Source organism: Drosophila navojoa, chromosome 4, assembly GCF_054131105.1.
Source record: "Drosophila navojoa isolate 15081-1374.11 chromosome 4, UAZ_NAV_1.0, whole genome shotgun sequence".
NCBI classification, from domain to species: Eukaryota; Metazoa; Arthropoda; class Insecta; order Diptera; family Drosophilidae; genus Drosophila; species Drosophila navojoa.
Window position 1 is genome coordinate 9,169,362 of NC_142892.1, and position 22,651 is coordinate 9,192,012.

General features: G+C 41.6%; 1 long non-coding RNA gene across 5 annotated transcripts; it reads right to left on the reverse strand.

The window, feature by feature from the left end:
• Nucleotides 1-1,628: 1,628 nt before the first annotated feature.
• LOC108652374 (uncharacterized) lies at nt 1,629-21,019 on the reverse strand. Of its 5 annotated transcripts, none has more exons than XR_016196705.1 (5): nt 20,211-20,900; nt 15,136-15,334; nt 14,616-15,079; nt 9,843-9,921; nt 1,927-2,707 (listed from the first exon to the last, which is right to left on the reverse strand). It is a non-coding gene; the product is annotated as an uncharacterized LOC108652374 (long non-coding RNA). The 5 variants fall into 5 exon arrangements; XR_016196706.1 differs by having other exon boundaries at nt 14,616-15,063; nt 20,211-20,899; XR_016196703.1 differs by lacking the exons at nt 14,616-15,079; nt 15,136-15,334 and adding an exon at nt 10,869-11,555 and having other exon boundaries at nt 1,929-2,707; nt 20,211-20,463.
• Between the last annotated feature and the right edge of the window lie 1,632 nt (nt 21,020-22,651).

Consider the following 22,651-nt stretch of genomic DNA (forward strand, 5'->3'; position numbering starts at 1 on the left):
ATCGCCAACGACGCCAATCGCAGTGTGGCCAAGGTAGAGAGATTGCGAGAACAATGTTCTCGTTACACAAAAATCATGTTTTCTGCGCTTGCCCTTGGAGGTCGGTCGTGGCCAGCATTTGCCATCAATTGCGCAGGCGGGCCACACAGCGGCAGCAGCAGCCGCAGCAGCCACAGCAGCCGCAGCAGCTGTACCCCAGCAGCTAGCGACGGGGCCAACAATGAGAGAGCTGGCTGTTAGGAGGCATTCATTCAGAATGGCCAGTTCGAGTTTCATTTGATATTTGTGGCGTCTCGACTGCGTCGCCAGCATCCTAAACCACAACGACCCCGTTGTGATCCTCGCAGCATTGTTTGAGACTATCTAGACTGTCCATTGAGCAACTGCTCAAATCAGAGAACCAAGACCAAGACGAAGACACAGACGCAGACGCGGACGCAGACGAGGTTGTAGAAGAAGTGGCTAATGCGCCGACACCCCGCTGCGACGGTGTGCGTGAGGGCAGAGTCGTCTTTAATTGAGTTATACGACTGACCCTTCGGGTATACCTGATCCTGGCCTGCCGGAGGGTTGCCAGCGGCTTAATGTACCATGTTTTGACATAAATAAATGCCTGAATACATTTAAGTGATCGTATTTTGTTTGACTTTCTATGCCCAGAAAGCAAAACAGTTTGGCATGATTTATGTTGCTCGATTTGCCAACTGCCACAATGTATATATGTTTGGCTGCGTATAGAGATCTATTTTGTCTGGCAGATGAGGATGTGACCGATATTACCCACATCCAGGCCGTAAACAGATAACAATAGTTTATTAATTCCCTCCGACAATTAACGCTTCAGCCGTTTGGGGTGGCATTCACACTCTCCTGCTCTAGCTCTAGTTTGTATGAGAATATCTTTTTGGTTGGCATTCCATGTCTCTATCTAAGTGCTTGCAAATAGATACAGTTGTGCATTTTCAATATTTTACTTTTTTCTATTATACATTAACAGATTTGCTTTTGCCAGTTTTATCAAGGATTTATTTTCATGCATGTTTTTCTGATTCTCAATTTATATCTGTATACAATCTTTTGTAGCTCTGTCGCAATAGTTTGTAGCTCTGTAATAGTTGTATTTCTTATCCAAGTACATCAATTGTTTTGATAAAACAAATATTTAAAAAATTTATATACTATACAACTCTTTGTTTCTGATTTTATTTGCGATTTATTAGGCAAAGGACCACTGCCTTAATTTTCTTGTTTGTATTACAAATTCATTTTATTTCATTTGTTTTTGTAGTTCCTAAGTTTTTTTTTTTAATATTTACATAAATCTTTCATATACCTTCAGCAGTTTTGCACAATTCCAAATGGATTTCGATCTTAATGAAAGCCAATTGGATATATAGAAAAGTATGCTACATTTTGTTGATTGAAAAAATCGTTGCATACTTTTAGGCAGTGTCAAATATTAAGCTTCAGTGATCCTCTTGACTACGCAATAATAAATATATACATATATATTGTTTTAAGCTTGAAATAACCTGTTAATAATATTACGTAAGCTGATGAAAACAACAATTCAAAAATCACAATTATATTTGATTTTCAATCAAAATCTTGCTTTATATGCGATCTGAAAATTATAATTAAAAGCCTTATACAGTATTTAAAAATGTATGGAATCAATAGAATCTTACCATTAGCACAGGTAATATTTTAACAATACCTCGAAATATAATTGAGTTCTTCATATGCTATAGGCCACCTAACGACTTTGAATTTGGCTGCATTACTAAATTACTAAACATTATATATACAAAAAGAAATAACTTGTACATATAAAGAACTCAGGACAATGGACAGATAAACAAATTCAAGGATTCTTTTCACATATTTCTTATTTTCATTATTAAAATTATATATATACATACGTAACTATGTTGAACACATACAAATTATTTAAAAATTCCTCTATTTCTATTAATTTTTTTATACATTATTTAGACGTGCCATGCAAAATGTTGTTTTTTTTTTTCCATGAATAATGTACAATAATCATTACGCAAATTCGGCAACATCAACTTAAATGGCAATCCACTTTTTCTAGATTTTCTTTATTTGTTTTATATTATTTTTGGGACACATATTTACTTAAGTCGGGGTAAAACTTATCCAAAGTAATTTAACCTATATAATTTTGCTTCTTATAAACACGCATTGGCCTTTTGAATTAATTTGATTGCTTATGTATTAAATAAACTACAAATACTCTGACTTATGAATTTGTCAATGTGATCCTATACTAGGTTTAACGATAAGTGCTTAATAGCTAGCCAACAATTGGCTGCTTGTTAACGATTTGAGCAATAATTAGCTTATACTAAAAACATTTGCATGTAATAAGCGCTTTTTTATATCAACAATTTCTTTTATGAATATACAATAGTTAATGAACCTTAATTAGATTTCCTTGCAGCTGACTTTAGTATACAAACAAAATATTTATAGCAGCTGCTCCTTTTATAATGAACTTTTCATATATGAATATATACGGTTAAAGCCAGATTTCGATAGTTTTTCTTCCGCATCGTAGCCAGAGCACAAATCTGAAAATAATAAAAAATGTTAGCAAAATGATGCAAAAAGAGTATAATCAGCGTATCATAGCAAACCAGTTAAGCAGCCTCCGCATCCGCATCAAAGATAGTTAAAGCCACTAAAAAAATAATAAAAGAAGGCATTCAATTATTGTTAGAGCATAAACATTCAACGATCTGCAGTTAACAAAGCTCAACTTACATTAAATTTGTATATTTAATATTGGTATGAATAAAAGCCATAAGAGAAAACAGAGCCAAGTGTGCAACAGGCGGTAGAGGCAGACTGTTTGTCTGCTGGCTGGCTTTTACGAAGACGAGGTTCTGGGCCCAAATGGAATGCCAATGAATGAATCAAATGGATGCGATATACAAATTTACGTTTGTCTTGAGGTCAGCACTGAAACCCACATCGTCATTTGGGCCTCAACAGATCTGAGAGACATCAATAAGATTAGCCAGCCGATAAGAAGTTTCCGGTCAAACCGAAATAAATGAAAGAATAGCTTGGCTACACTGGTGGCACGAAATATTAGACAGACTGTGTAGGGTAAGCACGGCCAGCTGGCGTGAATTATAATCAATATTTTAGTTATTCAAATTAATTTTATAAATACATATAAAATTTATTTCTTTTCCTATGTAGAGTATGCATTTCATTCCGACAAATTGTCCTGTCCGACAATTTGTAAATATATTTTGACAGTACTTAAGAGAGTAAATGAACACGCTGTTGTATGTTTGTTCGCTTGTCACTGATATTTATACTGCTGTCAACTATATGTGGGACGCGGCTGTCGCTGGCGCGGCAACAAAGCCAAAGCCAAAGGCAGAGGCAAAGGCAGAGGGAGAGGCAGAAGTAGAGGCACACACTAAAAAGAGCTCGTAAATGAAGCTCCCCCGAACACATATGCGATGGCAGTTGGACGGGACGGAGTGGAGAACCAAATAAACACGTCGACTGCCATCCGTTCCCCACACTTCAAAAAACCGGCTAATTAATGACGTTTCCCCGTTTTCATGCCCCGAACCCGATCGGCTGTCCTCTACGGCCTCTGCAGCCTCTACAGCCTCTGCAGCCTCTACAGAGCGGTGCCATTTTTGTTTTGTTTTTGTTTTTTGGTTGCTTTGGTGACGGTGTCGTAAGTGAAGTGCCAATAAACACGTGATTTACTTCGGCTCTGGCCATGCTCAAAGAGCTGAGCGGTACGAGAACGCCGCACTTAGCCAACAGACGGTCTGCCTGACATTCTGTGTGTGTGTGTGTGTGTGTGTGTGTGTTGGTCTCTCTCCTCTCTCTCTCTGTGTATGTGTGTGTGTGTGACAGTCAAAATCATGAGGCTTATCGCTTCCATCGGCCCATCAAGATTCCGCTCATTAATTTTGAAATTAGGCGGGTTTTCAAGAAGAGCAAAGAAATGATGTCCAGCTAAAGTCCGAATAAAACAGCCCGGCCCCGACTCCGATGCATTTCAGTGGGACCAACCATGAGTGCATAAATTAATTAAGTCGGTCGGAATGTGGACGTGGACGTGTATGTGCCGAGCCGAGCCAAGCCGATCCGTGCCGTGCCGTGCCGTGCCGACCTTTTGTCTGGCACTGTGGCACTATAAGTAAAGAGCCCAACCGGGGCTGTCCGCCCATCTCCCTCTCTCTCCCACTCTCTATCCCTCTCAGTGTCTCTCGCTGTCTTTGTCTCTGGGCTGGGCGCTATATTCAAATGGAGCTTGTGTTGTTGTTGGCCCGTAGGATGTTGTAAATTAAAAGCCGCGGCTGGTCCTTTGTGCCCTGGCTGCAGCCTGCTGCTGCCTTCTGCCTTCTGGCTGCTGGCTGCAGTCTGCAGGCTGAGTCATTTGCATTTTGCCTACTGCTGTTGGCCTGATTATGAAAGATGCTGCGTGGGTGATAAATGACCATGCCAGACTCTATGTGGTGAAGCAGGGTGTGTATGCTCCACAGCCACAGCCACACTGACACACCCACACCCACACCCACCGCCGCCTTCCGAGCGATTGTTGCATTTGCCAAACACTGGCGAAATGTTAAAATTTTCAACCCCAGCGCCAAGTGACAGCGTCGTTAACCCCTTGCTGAGACGTCGCTATGAGATTAGCTGATGGCCTTCGAAATTTATTTGTCTTCCAGGTCCCACCCCCCGCACACTGACAAGGGTTGTGCAGCCCGAATGCCAATCTAATAGATTCCGATTGAGATTTAATTATTTCACTTAATTTTCTAGCTGACTTCATGCGGCTGACTCTGCGCTTAACTTTCATGTCCCACGTCCTTTAACAAGTTAATGAAGCGAATAAATTTCTTGGCAATTATTTTGCGGATTGTTTTAATTGACCTCAAGATGCCCAGGCAGGCAGCCAAGGAATGCGCACAGCGGACAAATGAATGGCCAAAGGCAACGCCGATAACTAATTTGCAGTAGATTAAATCATTAAGCGAGGGATTCTCGCTGGCCAAACGGATGCCAATCTGTAAGAGCCACCAATTATACTAAACACTTTGGCTACTTGAGGCCATCCCAATCATTATTGCAGACCATCTCTAGCTATGTATGTCTCTCTAGGCATGCATCAGTGCTCGAGCGTTGTCCCTTCAGTGTGTCGAGCGGACGAACGGGACGTCGGATGGACGCATTGTTTATGATGAGTGATTGTTATGAGTTGTCAAAAAGGCATGTGACTCTCTGTCTCTCTTGCTCTCCCTCTCCCTCTCTCTCTCTCTCTGTAGCTGGGAGTGTGTGTATCTAGTGTCTGTTGAGCAGGAAATCCAGCAGGATTTGTTAAAATATGCCGCCAACATATGCAAATATGTTTGCCCACACAAGCCAAAGCCAAGCCAAAGAGGCTGCGTCTGGACGTGAATGTGGTACGTGGTACGTGGTACGTGGCAGACGAGCGCCACGTGACGCCAACGCTTCCACCCTCACGTAAGTGGAAACCTATCAAAGTGAGCCGCTGTCGCCCCCTTTTTGGTTGGCAAACAACCCTCCGGTGGCGGCCGGTGCTACACAGAGTTTGCTTTAATGTTTTGACAGTAAAATAAACATATCCAAGTACGACTCTAGCCAAATGAGTGTGCCCGGTCATAGTTGGTTGGGCAAAGGTTCAAGTGTGAGCGACAGCCCATAGATGTCAAATATAATTCATCATCCATAGAGCATCATCAAAGAGCTGCCTGCTGCCAAGGCCAAGGCCAATCGAGTCTCGAGCACTGGCAGACAATAAGTGGACTACTCCAGCAACATTATCAAACAGCATCGAGTATCGACTATTGTCTCTGACTACATACTGCCCCTCGGTCTGTCGAGTCTGTGATTTATCACTGAGAATACGTGGCTGACTTGATTGGTTAACACCTGGTTGAGGTGTCAGTGCTTAGAATTTCATTTAATGGCCCAACAGGCTCACAACTTTTCCTAACTCTGTCAATTATGCTGGCGACAATTCGAGTTCGTTGCGGCTGGGCAAACACTTTACTTCAAATGGAGCGCATGAAATCCTTTTAAATAATTAATGTCAATTAGAGACAAAGTTAATTTTTTGGCCATCAGTCCGTCTGTTGGCATTCTCATGACCCGCAGGTAACACGGAGATACCTGAGAAAAGAGACTGAGACTCTGACTGTTGCTGCTGTTGTTGCTGGGGCTGGGGCTGTCATAAATATTTTATAACATCAATTACAAAGCACTTAACTTTCATGAATTTAATACGAAAAGATGCCGGGCACTTCAGCTCGGCCGGCGCACAGATGCTCTCATTTATCTCATATGCCGAAGCAATCAGCACTCAACAGGAACAGGAATAGGAACAGGAAGAGCAATCATCTTTCTTTTTTTTTTTGGTCTGCTCCCGCCCGGGACAAGTGTAAGCCGCCAGAAACACGCACATGCATATGGGTAAGCGCAGAGGAATCCCTGTGTGTGTGTAAGCCTCGGGCATAAGTCCATCAGGATCAGCCCGGGGCAATCTAAAGTGAGTCGATATAAAAGTAGTTGAAACAACCCCAAAGCAAAGTCCGGCAGCGTCTTGCTCCTTGTTCGATACGGCCAATATTGAAAGTGTGCTGATTTACGTCCCTCAGTCCGGCGGGCACTCAGATTGAGCTTCAGCTTCAGCGTCAGTTCGAGTCTCGGCAACAGCAAAACAAAATCCCAAATAAAATAAAATTAAAATCTCATCAGGGGCACAAGTGGACCCGGACTCGACTGTTGCTGGAGCCGGAGCTTTGCACACGTTGATGTTGATAAAAACAATATCAATAGCAGCAATACACACACACACACACACACACACACACACACACACAGAGACTCTGATATATATAGACTTGGCCTTGCGCCACAGGGCCAGGAGCACTTAGTCGCATCATCGAGGTTGGACGTTGGGCGCGTGCCGGCGTCGCCGCATCGTGAAACAATCCCCCCATTGATATTCATGGCCGATTTTCGCGCGGCACAGCCCAAACGGGAGCACAAGCCATGTTCCACACATAAATAAATAAAATTTATGGCGCATAGATTCGATATGTCAACAACTTTTCGATTGTACACGCTGCACTACTGGGATTTCGGATTTCGGTTTTCGGCTTTCGGATTTCAGATTGCGGATTTCAGATGTCAGATAAACATAAGTACGGCGTAAGCCAGCTTTGTTCTGTGAGCAAGCACATCAATCAATTAAGCGTATCCGACTGAGAAATACTCTAACCCAATTGAGATTATGATCAAATATGAAATGTAGTTTGCAAATTGTTAGGAAAGAAATTCAAGCAACTTCTTTTACATATGTATATACTTTTATACTTAGTAGAATTTCGTAAGCCGTTAAAAGTATTTCCCTACAAATATTTTCAGATTTTACCTGCTCATATTTTTCATTTAAAGCCAAACAGACTTTGACCTAACTTCCCACTCTACATGCTTTAATTTCAGTTAACATTCGGTCTATAATACATTTCAGGCCCTATCACTCGGCCGTATAATTTTAGATAAGTGAAAAGCTCAATTAACAAATTTTTAATATTATGCAAAATTCCTGTTTGCCCTTTGGAACTGCCTCGCAGCCCAAATAAACATAATTAGCTACTCGTCATATGTGTGTGTGTGCGTGTGTGTGTGTGTGTGTCTAAGCCTTAGAGTGGGTATTTCGGTAGAGCGAACCTCTAAGGTTTCATGTGTTCATTTAAATGCCGCATTGTGTTTCTAAAGTGTCCCCAGAGATCTTTTGAGGCGTTAAAGCGTGGCACCCCTTGTTTTGGACCAACAAAATGCATTGGTTTCCGGTTCGGCAACGCCCCGGCCAAATGGGGCGTAGTGGGCGGGCTGCTCCGGTGAACGGCGAGTGGGAGTTAATTCGGTAAAGTCACTAACCTCATCAAAGAAGCAAAGGCGCTCTGGCCGTCTGCCCCCGCAGGGGGGTGTCGTCTAGCTAGCCTGGCTGGCTGGCATTAGATTTACGCCAAACGACGTGAGGCGCATATGTTTATGAGTCTCGTCGAGATTGACTACTCATGGCATCGAGACAGCGGGGGCATGCCTCATGGTTAACCGAAAACGAAAGCAGTACGCGTTGCGCATAAAAGCCTCATGCCGCTGGCCATCGCCGCACGCTGCCTGCTAATGGATTTCAGAGTTACCGATGCCACAGCTACTGCTGCCACTGGGGCAGCCTCTCTTCAGCCAGTTGAAGAAGGGTTGCCAACGTTTTCGGTTCGCCCGCCCGGCAGCATGCTTTCAATTTACTTCCACTTCCTACGGCAAACGCCCTTCGCTGCTGTTGTTGCTGCTGTGACTTACGCACCGTGAATGAATGCAAGAGCCGGCATAGACTGAGACCCAGACCCAGACCCAGACCCAGACCCATGCCCAAGCCGAAGCCCAAGACCAGGAGCAGTGCCTGCGGGCCGCCCCGGGTCTGGTCGGCATTGTTGCCGGGGTTTTTTCGGGCGCACGCGACTTTCACACTAACGTAATAAAGAGCTCAACGACACTCAAATTGAATACGTCTCATGGTGCGAATGGCGTAATGATTTTCTCTATGTGAAACTCGATGCAGATAATGGTGCGATATCCCTGCTGCCCGCCTGCCCTGCCCGCCCCGGCTGTCCGGACATCCACACCACTCACACCCACGCCCATTTGCCGCATCCGCAGCCACCCCTCGAGATAGCTCGTGCTCTCGCTGTTTTTGTTTTTGTTTGCGTGGTGATAGAAATTAACCCCTCAATTGAGGTTGAATTTAATTTGGCGCAAAATGGCAAAAGAGGGTGGACCAGGACCCGGTTTGGACCGAGCTGCCGCTGCCGTTGCCGCTGCCACTGCTGCTGCTCCGACTCCTGCTCCTGCTGCTGCTCGTGCTGCTGCTCCTGCTGCTGTTCATTTGGCTGCACAGTTTGTGCAGTTGAAAATGATATCGCTAACAGGGCCATTGTCAAATTGTCTCTTATTAATTATGATGATGCGTGTGCCGCACTCTAACTCACTCTATCGCGCTCACTCTACCCTCTCTCACTCACTCTCTGTCTTACTCCCTAAAAGGGGAAATGCAAATTTGCCTGAGTTTGGCGTCTTTAACGTAATTTATTGCACGCTGCCTGCGCTGCTGGCTTAGAGTGAAAAGTTAATACCGTACGAGCTAGGCAGAAATTTAAATCCTCTACTTAACCCAACCACTCACACACACACACACACGCACACACACTCACACAGAGGCAGACTTGAAGTTCAATTGATTTGCAGAGAGAAGCAACTATGCCAGGTACTCATACGAAAATTCGCTTCATTTACATCAGACAATAGCGGCGCAGCGAACAATGGCTGAGTCAACTGAAGCAGGAGGTGGGAGGTGGGAGATAAGAGGTGGGAGAAGGGAGTCTAGGCACGTTGACATCCAGATTTCAGCTTTAAATCGAGCAGCTGACCTGCAACACAGTTAAATCATTGCGCATTAAGCAAAAGCCTTTGTCTATTGTGAATAGTGCAGACTTATTCACAATTTAACCTAATCGAGTGTAGTTAGCCAAAGAGCTGAATAGCTGCCAATAGCAATTCATAGAGCAACGCTTTAAGCCACTTTAAACTGTACTCTTATACAAATTACTCTAATTGCTAATGCATAGGATCTAATAAGTGGCTAATTTAGTAGCACTGCCTATATCATTTAGTTCAAGTTTAGAAAGGAGGAGATAAAGCGTGAATATGCATGTAAATACAAGTGCTTAGGCTTAAATGAATATACGTACGTTAATTAACTGTTAGAGAGGGGCTGCTGCTAGTTAGAGTCTGCGACTAGTTAAAGCGAGGCTGGCCAGGTAGAAGGCGCTGTAAGTAAAAGAGAGCAAATTGTTGGGCTTGATTAAGTGCGGAAGAATGAGGAGAGAAGAGCATTAATATTTCACATGTTGATGGGCTTTACATTAAGTATATATTAAATAAATCGAACAAATGTATGGACAATGAGTGGAGCTCAATGAAGACATTTAACATTTATATATATAGATATATCATTTATACTCAATGAAGACATTTAACATTTATATACATATATAGATATATAATTTATACCCATTCAAAACGAATCTAATTTACATTATTGAGTAAAAAGATTGAACCTTAAATTATTTATGTTCATCAAATAAAAATCTAAATTCATTATCTAATTTTTAATTATTTTGTAACTTAGATTGTATTAAAATATACATGTAATTGATAAACTGTACAAAAAGTTGGTAAGTGTATATAAATGTATGCTAAAGGCTTGGGTTTATCTAGCCATAAACTCGAATCTCTACCGCGAGCTTTTCTGTCAAACTATATTAACGAAATTCCTTCTTCCAATCGGTTCAAATTTTCTATTTGGGGCTTCTGTAAATTGGAAAACTTGTATAGTTTTACAGGGTTCAACTCATATGTTAGTTGATTGTTGAAATTAATAAACTTATCCATAAAAAAAATAAGAAGCTTACATAAGGAAATCCTTGACTGTGAAGGCTATTCAAATCTGTGTTAAACTAGCAACAATCGATCAAGCGAAAAGAATATATATATATAAACCGGAATAGGCATATTCTTTACATTGTTACTATATATTAGTTGAAATGCTGAATGAAAACTTGCAATAAAAAAATACAAAAATATGCAGGTTGTTATTAAATCTATTTAAAAATATATTATATATCTAATATATAATATTTACTTATAGAAATCTTCACCAAAGAGCATAGCTCTTGTATACAAGATCTCACATGCACTTGCCAAGCATATCTTACCTTCGCCTGCAGCTAATCCAATTAAGATTCTTTTGCTGCTCACTAACTGCTCCGCCATAGTTAGAGGAGGAAATGTAAATAATGAAACGCCACGACAAGATCAATGGGTCAGCTCGTACAACTGCGCTCGCAGTCACACCCGACGGTGGAGTGCGCGGTGCGGGGTGCGACGAGAACCACCTCAGGCGGGGGGCATTGCAGCTGAAAGTGCCACAATTTGCGAAATCGCAGCATGGCAACTAGCGCCAGCTTCGCCCGAAATCCCCCCCTCCGCAGCGACCTCAGCGACGGCGAGTGGGTTCCACTTGGCTTGCGATATTTCATTTCTTTATTAAGTCAATGTCATATTTTAGCGACAGTGGGCGCCGGTATCCTGGCTGGCTAGCTCTGCCTACCCCCGCTCCTCGCTCCTCCTCGCTGCTGCTGCTGCTGCTGCTGCTGCGCTCTGGGCGTGCTTGGTCAGTGGTTTTCGCTGTGGTTGGCTGTGGTGCACAGCTGGAGCTTGTTACTTTGATGTATTCGAGATGCTTTGTGGCGCGCGCGTTTATTTGTGGACGCGTCTGCTGCAGCAGCGGGACACCATTTGATGTGTGATCCGATCCGCACATTTCGGACATACCAACAGCCAGTTCATAAATAAATCTAAGCCGAGCGCTGTTTACACATCTAAGACGCAGTCATATCGAGCTACAAGACAAAGACAAAGACAAAGACAAACAAATAATTGAGTTTCGATTACCTATTAGCTTACAAACAAACACACACACACACTGACGCACACACACACACACTCACTCACTTGTAGCTAAACAAAAACCGAAAACCGAAACATTTGTCAAACGCTTGTCAAAGGCTGAAAAGCTTGTGGCATTTCGATGTGACAATGCATGAGTTCGAGCTACGATTGGGGCGACTCTGGTGCGGTGCGGTGCGGCGAGGTGCGGCGGGGTGGGGGCAGCCACGTAACCGCCCATTAGCCACATGCGCGCCTGCGTGACACATTGGCATCAATCAAAGTTTCACCCGTTTACTCTCTATGCGTGTGTGTGTGTGTTGTGTGTGTGTGTTGTTGTTAGGCATATGTGAGCTGGGCTTGGGCCCCTTTTGTTATTGTTGTTGGTGCGCGCCGCCTGCGTTGGAAAGCGCGTAAAAAGACATTTTGACAAATTCAAGTAGCGCCATCTACGCTCGGCTTTAATAGCTTTTATACTGCCTGTCACGATATTTCATCAGTCAAACGACCACACGATCCATACGCCACGACCGCCAGGCCACCAGACCACGGGACCACGACCAGCGTCAACAGCACACACACACACACGCACACACACGCGCACACAGACACATATGGCCGTCAAGGCCGGAAAATGTTGGGCGACACAGTAGCGCGAATTTTATTTGATGTTATTTCCATTTGAAAATGAGTTATTGGCGCTGGTAACAACCCCTAAAATCAGCACCCCGAGCCCCTTACCCAATCTATATATATATATATATATATGTATATGTATATCCTCACACAAACACGCGGAGCAGAGAGCAGGAACTCCGGGCGCGTGGGCGTGTGGGCGTGGGCGCGGCTGTGCGCATAAATTTTGGGTGCCAAGTGCTGCTCCCCTTTTGTTCGCAACAAACATCCCCATCCACCGCCCACACACACACACACACACACACACAGAGAGACATGCGTTCGTTCATTCGAATTGCGATTTCCTTTCATTCGCTTCTCCGATTTGATTTATTTTATTTGTTTTGTATGACACCCGCAAGTGCTGCTGCCCCAGCGGTATATTAATTTTGATTTTGTAGGCGTGGCTGGCAGCCAGAAGCGTTTAACTGCTTCCACAAACACACACACGCACACACACGCAGGCCTATAGAAATGTTAACTTGAGACATAATATTTATATTCCCACATCACGGACAACGGGGTGTGGTTAATCAAATAGACCTAATCACATATAACAGTGGGAAAATTACTGCGCTTTTCCTTTACGCTTTTCCTTTGTATCACTGTGTGTGTGTTGGCCAACACAAGTGGCCATTATCTTAGTTGACTCGGGGATTTGATTTAATGAGTGCCATTAGCTGCATATAATATATGTCTATATGCTTATCTTAACAAGTGTTTAATTCTTATTGAAATGCTGCTCAAGCAGCTGTATTTGAGTGTTATCTAATCGGACTAGCTTAGCGCTCCTATTCGACTGCCAATTGGGATTTATAATACATTTGTGTTTTATTATTTCAGGCTAATCAAAGTCTCATTCAAGTATATCTCCCCATTTAGTTATGTGCAGGCTCTTTCTTATATGCACATGGCTATAAATGTACGCAGACTCTGCTTGGGAGTGGGCGTGCCATCCCAGCTCCCAATTGGATGACTGATTGATGACGTGAATGAATGCTAGAGGTGTGATGAAGCAAATGCGTGCGAGTGTGTGCCACATTAGATATTCATGCGAATCTATATTGAGCATCCACATGGCGTGTGGCAGCGCGGGGTGGGCTCGGGTGGCACTCATTTGCCTCGGGGCCGCCCACTCGCTGTTGCCGTCTGATAAATCACATATTTTCGCTGATCAAATCAATCTAATTGACATCACTCAAAATGATGGCAGAAAACTTTTCACATTCGTTTTCGCAAAATAAAAAACAAAAATAAATGAGTTCAAAGTGGGAGTACGCCCCACCACCCACGCCCCAGGCGCTTTTTTGGCTTAATGGTGGCTATGTTTCGAGCCCGAGCGGTGCGTTCCACCAGCCAAGGCAGCCAGCAGCCAACAGCCAGCCAGCAGCAGTCAGCAGTTGCCATTACGCCGGAATGCCAGAGGATGGGAGCATGGCAGTACGCAACGTGATTTATTTTCATTTGGAAATCCACAGCCACCCGAATTCGACGCTCCGTCATCCTGACATTCGAATTGAAATGCAAATTCTGACGAATGTGCGCACGTTGTGCGCCTAGGGTCGGTTCTGCGAGGCGGCGAGGCTGCGAGGCTGTGAGACTGAGAGGATATCGACGCTGCTCCTCACTACGGCTCGACTCGACAATCAACGACTTTCGATGGTAAATGAGCCAGTCTACCCAGGAGCGTTACAATCGGAAATACACATGTGCTCATACGCCCAAAATCGCATATCCAGCACATTTACATATCTGCTTATATACAAGCTGTGTAAATAGGTGTGCGTCTGCCTATGCGACTGTGTGTGGGTGTGTGTGTGAGTGGGTGGGTGGGTGGCTGTGTGTGTTTACAGTTGATGCTTTAATATTTAACCTATGATACGGCTCTTTTACTATCATATAATCTACTATATTCACATGTATTTGAGTTGCGCTTGTCAATCTATGTGTAAGTGCATCAGGCAGCATCATTTATGACGATTTCATTGATGACTCTATCTATACCCTAAGGGGAAAAATATTTTGCATGCTATTAAGTATACGTATTTTAGCTTAAATTATGAATTTTTCGATTTAATTGAATATACGAAGTATTTCTTTTTAACAACTGCAACTAGGAGGTAGATCTATATGATGATATTTTATAATAATCAACTGATATCTTCACTATGAAGTACTCTTTGTAAGTATATCTATGAAATACTATAAAGAATCATTTATAGACATATTAAGGCAGCAAAGGGCAACAGACTCGTTCGCTGATGTCTCTCGTCTAACTATAATCTTTTCAATTACATCCCTTATGGGCTAGCTCACTTCTAATTTAGATTTAAAGATACTCAGCGAACATTTTAAATGGAGTGGAAATTGTTAGTCGGCTGCAGCCTTCAGAATGTTAGACAATAGATTTACAGGGTGCTTCATCGTAGGTCCAATGGGAGTGGGCATAGTGATACATGCTGGCATGCATAAGCATGTGCACGTGTGTGTGTTGGTGTATATATATGTACATAGCTGCTGCTGCACATACATAGTAATCACATTTAGTCAAGTGTGTCCATTCGAAGGCTTGCGGCTGGGCATTCTCTTAAAAGCAAGCAGGACATCGTACTTACTCACACACACACACACATGCACACCCATGCACAATAGCATAAACATATTTATGTGTACATGTGGGGTCAACTCGTATGTAAATGCTGCTTATAGACAGCATTAACAAGTTCACTTCATGCGCACGTCTGTCTGTCCCGCTGTCCCGTTGTCCCGCTGTCTCGCTGTCTGTCGCTGTGTGTGCAAATTCCTTTATTGTACATAAAATGGAGAACGCTCTCACCTCCCACTCACTCACACACACACTCGGTCTCTCTCTCTCTCCCTCTCGCTCTTCCTCTGTCGCCGTCTCTGTCTGTCACGACACTCAGCTGCCATGTTACCGTTTTCGTCCGCAACGCTTCCAGCTATACACGGCTATAACTGTATCCCTTTCGAAGTCGACGACATTGCTGATGCCCTGTAGGAAATGAGCGTTGACTCCTGGAGTCAGCCTAAAAGTAGACTACAATGCATGCAAGTTCTTAATTGAATTGAAATGGGCAATATTTAACACTACGGCGTATACTTTCCGCCTAGTGTAAGTTTCAATTTTCATTTATAAATATTTAATAATGGAATTTTAGATTTAAAGATTCGCTACTGTGACGCTCTGTCAACAGGGTTGTTTTTCATGTGAGCTTTTTTGTTGGTTGTTAGTCGGTCTGTATGCACACACACACACACACACACACACACACACGTACATGTTGGTGAGTTACTGTCGTTGGGTCTCGACGGTCCAGTCCAGGCGGCAGTGCAGGCAGGCGAAATAAGTTGTTCAAGTGGCAGCTTAATTCGCATAAAATGAAAACACGCTGTCTACATTGTTCCTACAACTTTTCCCCGAGTTTTTATGGCACTTAAAATGGCTGCTAGACAAAGGGTTACGGCCAAGCGGTTGCTGTAAAATCTATTGCAATTGCGCCTTGGCCTTCCACTTCCGCTGAGCAGAAAACTCGAGTCTTGTTCTGCGGCTTTTACAAAATAATTACAAACTATTCATTAAGCATATACCACACTAAATAGTCCCTATGTACTTGAATGCTCTATGGGAGCTCTATATATATATCCTAAGTTCATCTACTTTATCACTAAAGACTAAATATGAAGATGTACATATATCCTTGCGCTCTTTGGCACTCGCTTTGTAGGTGCATAAATTGACGTTAATTTATGTGCAACAATTAAACTTGAAATAATTGTTGATATTCCCTCAAACAAATGGGAGCAGACGAAATTAAGACATTATAGAGGAATTTAATATAAACAATGTTGCTGCATACTTGCGGTATTTTATAATAATCCAAATGCCAACCGAACGGACGTGCCAAGTGGCTGACCAACTTAATGGCACGGCCAGCACGAAAGCCTGAACAGGCCTAGGTGTATGTACATACATATGTATAAAAATATGTATATATAACAAGTCAGAAGTAGTAGCAGCAGCAGCAGAAGAAGAAAATGTAATTCTAGTAGCTCAACTGAGGCAGGTGGCATTGTTGATGTACAGCAACAAATACATATATCTAGATGTCATCGAGTGTTATTGAGGGCAACGCTGAGAAAGTGGCGAATTGGCCTAATTGAGTTATAGCCATAAATGGAAATTGGTTAAATGAGATATTGCCAAAATATATATATATATATAAATGAAGGGAACTATACAAAATTTTTATGACAATTGTGGACTGAATTGACTCTTAATCAGTGGGACATATCATGTTTTCCATTTCATCACACTCTAAAAGAAACTTATCTATATATGTATATCATATTTTGTGTATTTATATTGAAGAGTATTCAGCATAAATCTATTTTATAATAAATAAAATTTGTTATAAGTATTTTTAGAAATATTTGTTGCTATTAAATATTAAATCTGTGATTAAGATTAACTATTATTTTACCTCGATATTCCAAAGTCTGCATAAACAGACAGATAAATAGTTGAATAAACTGAGCAAGACTTAAGCCAATATGCCCTTTCCACATCATGAAGCAGTATAAATAATATCCTTGCTTTTGCACGCTTTCTCACTCAGCGTAACAATCTCTATCAATAACATTCGAATGCAGTTGAGTTTTTCTATGTAAATTAGCCAAGTGCAGTAAACAAATTATTGAAATTATGAATATCCATGTTAGCAAACAGTAACAAGAGTGCTGAAACAGTAGGAAATACAATGTTGTATTTCGCCCACCATTAACAATAGCTCAGATTGAAGAGATATGTGTATGAATATATATATATTAATATATATTTCTTCACATTTATTTGCAGAGTTAATAAGAAATGTGCGTGTAGTCTAGTTGGCTGCAAAAATTAATTGAAGAATTTCACAGCACATAACGCTACCTTGCCAGCGAGCAAAAAATACAAAAAAATATAAAGTATATATACAGCACACACAATGTCAGCTAATCACGGAACGGAGTTGCATGTTTTGCCACTAACATATTCAGATATGCACATGAATATTCAATGAGTGCGTTTTTGCGAGAGAGCGAAAAACTCAAAATCATTTTCAAATGCACTGCGATGGATTGAATGAGTGCAGAAAGTAAAATGCGAATACATATCATATTTATACACATATATTTATGTAAAGAAATATAATAAGACTACTGACGAGGCATAGCCTAAATAGACGTAAGATATACAATCTGTTAATAAAGTATGAACAAATGCTAATAAATCATACATCAAAATTCATTGCAAGACTCGAGACTTTGATGTTCTGCGAAAGCCCATTAAAATATAGGTACGCAGTTTATAATAAAACTAAGTAAGTTTAGAGAGCGGAAGATGAGAAATGGGTTTTATATTAAGAGGCAGAAAGGAACAGTTATCTATGCAGATTTTAACCATTTGCAGTTTATCATAAATGAACTTAGATACTTAAGAAGAGGGCCTCGATTCCACCGAATAGCTTACTTATACTAAAATAATATACACATAGAGATAATTCATTATCAATAAATCAACAAATCATAGTCACATCATAGCTCATTTGTTTGTTAACTGCTTGAGCACACCTCGCACAGCCGAAACTCTGGCCATAAAACTATTTAAATGCACTTAAAACCACATTTTGCTCTTCATATTTTATTATAACCACTCAGATGTTAAAACAATTATTCCCTAAACACCCTTTAGTCCGACGTATATGCACACATATGTATATAAATTTGCTCTATAACTAGGGCCAGCGTTACGTTTCGCTGATTTCCCCACAGCCGTCCGTGTAAGCCATCAGAATTTAGCGGTTAAATTATGCATAAATGAATAATTAAATTTTGTAATGGTGCAAATTGCGAATTGAATTGTTTTCGCTATTCCACACTTGCTGAACTTTGCATAGCCTCAAACATTTCGGGAGATAGTTCCGTTGGGCTTAGAGAGAGTAAAGCTGTATAGTTTGTATATAAGGAATATAAATTAAAGACGAAATTCTTTGCAAATGACAAAATGTCTCTTTATAAAAGTAGCTCCTGACTAAGATATACCCTGTAAATAAGGACTAGTTGAATCGAATTTCTCTTATTCCCTAGAGACTAAACTATTTTCTATTTTTTAGTACTCCTTTAAAACTTCAACCCAGTATTTTTCTTTTGTTTTTAAGTTTAATGTAAATATGTGAAGCTAGAGAATTGGCGTTCGGCATGCGCTTCACACATATTTAGCCATAAGTTTTATTACCATCGTGAATATAGATATTCCTATGTATGTATAAATAATAGCATGCAAATGGGGTAATGCTGGACATGTGTGCGCTTTAGCGGCAACTGGTTCTCTGGGAGGGTGGCGGGGCAAGCGGTGAGCGGCGGTTGCAGCTACAAAGTATATCAAGATGCAACAATATTTCCGCTGAGTGGAGTCGCGCTAGTACGAGACTCGGCTAAGTTGGCCTAATTAAAAATTCCTATGGGGCAATTGCAAAATTGGTTTCTTATCTTTCCTTTATTATCGGCGCCACGAAACGCCTAAACATGATGCGCTGATGGATAGCTGCCTCGGCGAGGGGCGGGTGTTGCAACATTTGACCGCATGCTCAACGGGGCCGACTAGAGAGAGAGAGAGAGAGAGGGGGAGGGAGAGGGAGGCAGGGGTAAAGGCAAAAAGAAAAACCTGCTGCTGCATTTATGAATAATATTATTTACAGCATGATAATTTTCTGTTTCGGCTTTGCGCTCCTTGCAATCGCTTCTTACCATGCTGTTAATGCCTGCCAAAGCGACGAAGCCGTTTTGTGAAGTATTTTCTGTTTATGGCCCGAGTCACGCGATATTAAGTACTCACTTGCACTAGCTGCGTGCGCTCTTTCATCGGGCTCAGAGCATTGCATTTACGCCCGTACCCAAAACTCACTTAAAGCCAGCTAAAAAGCTTTTGTCAACTGCCATCTGAACCTTATACTGATTAAAGCACTTATATAGATTTAAATGAAATAAAGGTTAAAATTTAACTTGTAGGCAAATACTAGAGAGATAATTGAATTATGCGAATGTATTTTACTAAATAATTATACCGGTTAATATAACATTGTATTCTCGGCAATAATTAGAGTTCACATTTCGAATCAGACTGCAATTAATATATATATTTTCTCTACAAGCTATACATACTATATATTCAGACAATTCAGACAAGTCTTAGAATGGGGTCAATTAGTATTAGTAAAATACTATTTTTAAGCAAACATTTCATTTATTCGTCACATTTAAACGATTTTACTGCAAAGTAGTATACCCTATAATAAAAATAAAAAAATCTATCAAATAATAAAGCTACTTAAAACTAAACAATTTCCAAGATTAAGAAAATATATATATAATTTATAATAAAATAAAAACCAAATAAACTTTCAATTTATTTAATAATAAATAATCAAATAATGCCAAATAAATATTTAAGCTGTTTATCAACTAAAATCACTCAAATATAGTTAATATAATCAAATCAAAACAAACATAAAAGTTATAAAAACATGTATGAATGAATTTCAACAAAACCGCTTTCAACTACAGGGCATCACCTAGTCGACTACTCGCACTTCCAGCTTCGCAGCTTTAGAATTGATTTTTGAACTAAAGCCAAAAAAGCAAAAGCTTTTCACACTTTTAAGGCGGAATACGAGCACACAATTTGAGTGCATATCCGAATAGCCTAAATCTTATTATTATTATAATAATTATTATAATTGTGTTGTTTGCCATGTGACACGGAGCAGTTGGAAGTTTGTGGCGCGCTTTCGCCCGGCACCCCGTCAAGGACAAACTTTTTGAAAGTCAAACGCTGTTCCTTCACATGGCTCAGCGGCACTTTTTGATTTACTTACCCGCGGATCACTTGAGGCAGTCGTCGTTGGAGTTGACCCACCGTCCGATGGCACCACCCAGCCCAGCCCAGCCAGAGTCGATGGCACCGTTAGCCGCACAGCTCCGTCGCGCCGAGCTGCGTTGTGTCGTGTCACGACTGACTCGTGCCTGGCACATCGCACACGATTCGCATCGATTTGCGCGCGCCCACTCTCGCCCATGATGTGCGCAATGCCGTGTTCGAGCGCATACTAGTTGCGTTCCAAGTTGTGCTTGACGCCGGCGGCCGCTCCGAGTCGGGCCGAGGGGTTGTGCATTCGGCGCATGCGCATTGCCGGCGCCGGGCCACTCACTGTCGAAACTGGTTTCCTCTCTGAGTGCGAGCGGGACGGATGCATGCGATAAAATGATGGCAGCACTGCTCTTTCCAGCTGCCGTTGCTGCTGCTTCTGCTGCTGCTGCTGCCGTTGCCGTTGCTGCAAGTGTGTGACGTGTGTGGGGCCCCCAATTGGAATTGCAGGCGTGGAGGGGAAATTGCTCCGCCCATTGAAAAGCTGCCAATTTTCGTATCAGCCGGCGTATTTTTAAGTTCTCAACTTTGCCATGTAGTTGTAGGGTTTTAATTAGTACATTCAAATAACGCGAATGAAAGGAATGAACCCACACACCAGCCGAAAGTAGGTATGTAGTTCGCCAAGCACGGGAGCAGCACTCAGTACACAGTAACAGGTAAGCAATAAAATTACACTAAGATCACTTGATTTATAATTATAGCTGAGGCCAAAAGTATTTTAGGTCTACTTCTAGTCTAAGTTGGGATTGCGTGTATTTAGTTCGGACTTTGTTATAAATTGTGATCAGAACTGGAAAAAGTCTGCAAAGAAAGTTTGACATTAGACAAAAAACTTAAGCAAAGCTCAAGTTTATATAAAATCCTAACAACAATTTGGGTAAGTCTCTCTATAGAGCTAGGATAACTAAGCCTGCTATCAGGCAGCGAGGTGTCTTACCATGTAAACAGAACTAATGCATGCCTTTAGCAGTTGTCTTGGAATGTGAACACAAATTTTGAAGATCTAACACGAGTCAGAGTCAAAGGGAAAATGTTCAATTCGAAATATTATCAGATCAACATAGTCTTCTACCTGCCTGTGCAGGACTCTCGTTTTGTACATTATCGCTCCAATGTGCGCAGAGCACACACACTCGACATATGTGTACATATGTACTTGCCTATGCATGTGTGTGTGTGTGTGTGTGTGTGTGTGTGTGTGGAACATCTATAGCTATAGCCAAAGGCCTGCACATGAGCCTACTATGTCCGTCCACGTCTATAGACTCTGAACATGAGCTAATCAGCAGAACTCAAACAGCGTACCCCGGGCACCCCGGCCACCCCGGCCAACGGTGCTGGGCTGGCAGCCACCTCGCCGTGCTGCCTGGACTGTCGAAAATTGCGTCCATGTCATGCATTCGCATCCATTCATTACCCACTAGTAGCTGAGTGGCCGGACAACAGCGTTTGGCGTTTTGGAACCCTGCAAATATGCCGTGTTCGCATGTTATCCCAAATGTTCGGAGTGCCCAAATGCACCCGCTGCACATTAGCCGGCCGAGAAAGAGTGAGAGAGAGAGAGAGGGAGAGAGAGAGATCTGGACGCTGGTCACTGGTCACTGGGAGTTGGGCTTTCTGTACTTTATTTTGCCGAACGAGCAAACATCTTGTCCGACTAGGAAACAAATGGCTTTGCTGGTTTCAACATTCAGCTGCTCCTTTTTTGCATGCCCGTCTTCCTTTTTTTTTTTTTGGTTTTTTTGTGCACTTTTTTTCGGTGTTGTTACGGGCTGACTTGGCCGTCCGCACACAGTGCTTCACAAAATCCTTCTATATGCATGTTTACACAGCATCCTATCCCTTCAAGTATTTCAAAAATGTTCCACGATGCACAAATGTTGTTTTACCAAATGCAAAAATACTTTGCTTTAACGTGTTAAGAGAGCACGACTTTCCCGACGAAATCAGCTTTAATGCAAATTAGTTTTTGCTTTTAAATAATATTCATTGAAACGTAAAAGAGGAGACTCTGAGAAGGTATATAAAATGAATATAATATAATATTATATATTTTATTAAGAGACATATGAAAGGGCTATATAATCTGAATATACACAAGGAAGTGATGTCAATAATATAATAAATAGTATATTATTAGTACAAAATTTTATAAATATGAAAGTCTAGTTAGTTAAGAGAGAGGCGCTCATATTTATATGATAAAAATAAAGATGGACTAAGTTAAGTATTAACAAATGCATGATTTATTAGTAAAAGGTAAACATTTAACTATTTATGTATGTGCTGTACAATGGAATAAAGTCTTATATATTATATACATTTATGAAAAATATTAAGTTGCTTTATTACCCTATATAATACACTAAAAATGCTTAAGCAGTAAGG